Source organism: Orycteropus afer, unplaced genomic scaffold (genome assembly GCF_000298275.1).
Source record: "Orycteropus afer afer isolate SDZICR_OR568_19922 unplaced genomic scaffold, OryAfe1.0 scaffold00005, whole genome shotgun sequence".
Lineage (NCBI taxonomy): Eukaryota > Metazoa > Chordata > Mammalia > Tubulidentata > Orycteropodidae > Orycteropus > Orycteropus afer.
Genome location: NW_006921592.1, coordinates 17,320,115 through 17,321,886, shown reverse-complemented (window position 1 = coordinate 17,321,886; position 1,772 = coordinate 17,320,115).

The window sequence follows — 1,772 nt, the reverse complement described above, 5'->3', positions numbered from 1 at the left end:
CCATTAACCCTCTAGTTAGCAGTCAAATGCCTGAGGCATCACGCCACCAGAGCTCCTTATAGCATCTTAGTAGATATGAAATAATATCACATTGAAGTTTTGATTCATATTTCCCTAAATAAAAATGATGAAGGTCATCCTTTTGTGATTTTTGGTCATTTGTATATTATCTTGGACAAATGTCTACTCAGATTCTTTTCCAATATTTAAATTGGATTATTTTTCTTTTTTTGTTCAGTTGTAAATGTTCTTTGTATACTCTGAATATAAGTCACTTATCAGAAATATAATTTGCAAATATTTTCTTCCATTCTGTAAATGTTAGACTGGGTTTTCTAGAGAAACAACACCAGTAAAGCTTATATATATAGAGAAAGAGAAATTTATCTTAGCAAAATGACTCACACACTTATAGAAGCTGGCTAGTCCAAAGTTCTTGGATCAAACATCAAGCTGGAGGCTTTTCCTGACTCATGCAGCTGCAGGGGCTGAGGAGCTCAAAGTTGGCAGGCAGTATATTGGCTGTTGACTCCAACGAATGACAAATCCAAGATCTTCAGGCCAAATGGTGGATTGTTTGCTTACGGACAGTTGTAGGCAGCACAACAGAATTCTGATCCACAAAAGAGTGTCTCTTTTCCCAGGATGTCCATAAATATACTGGAAGCAGGCCACACCCTTAGGGGAACTTCCTTTCAATGAATTGGCTGCTCAAAACATATTCATCTGATCCCATCATGGGAATGACCACATCACAGCTGCTTAAACACCACAGAACTGTGGTCCACACACAGCTCCAACTATCACACTGTAGATATCTTTTTCCCTTTCTTGATAGTGGCCTTTGAACCACAATACCTTTTAATTTTGATGACTTCCAATTGATCTATTTTTGCCGTTGTTGCCTGTACTTTTGGTGTCATATTTAAGAAATCATTTCCTAATCTAAGGTCACAGATAGTTATGGCTATATTTTCTTCCATGAGTTTTATAGTTTTACATCTTACTTTTGCATCTTTCATTCATTATGAGTAAATATTTCTAAATGACGTGAAGTAGAGGTAAAATTCCACACTTCTTTTTTTTTTTTTTTTAGCATCAATTGTTGAAAAGAATATTCTTTCCCATTGAATTTTCTTTGCAGCCTTGTCAAAACTCAATTGCCCACAAATCTATTTCTGTACTATCAATTCTACTCTATTGATTTATATGTCTATCCTTCCAGTACTATTGTAACTTTGTAGTGAGCTTTGAAATCAGAAACTCTGAATACTTCAATTTTGTCCATCCATTTCAAAATTATTTGGGGTATATTGGGTCCTTTGCATTTTCATATAAATTTTAAGATCTTTTTGTCAGTTTTACAAAGAAGACAGCTAAAATTTGATAGGGACTGCATTGATTCAGTATATCAGTATGGGAATTATTGTGATATTAGCAGTATTAAGGTTTCTGCCTCCATCAAGGTGGGAGGTATTTCTGTTTATTTGTTGTTGTTGTTGTTGTTAGATGCCATTGAGTCATTTCCAACTCATAGTGACCCCATGCACAGCAGAACGAAACACTGCCCGATCCCACACTAGCTCCATGCTCCCTGCTATACTTGAGCCCATCATTGCAGCCACCATGCCAATCCATCTTGTTGTAGGCCTCCCCCTCTTTCGTGGACCCTCAACCCTACCAAGCATGACATCCTTCTCCAGGGAATGGTCCCTTCTGACAACATGACCAAAATAGGTGAGACAAAGTCTGGCCATTCTCTCTTCCAAGGA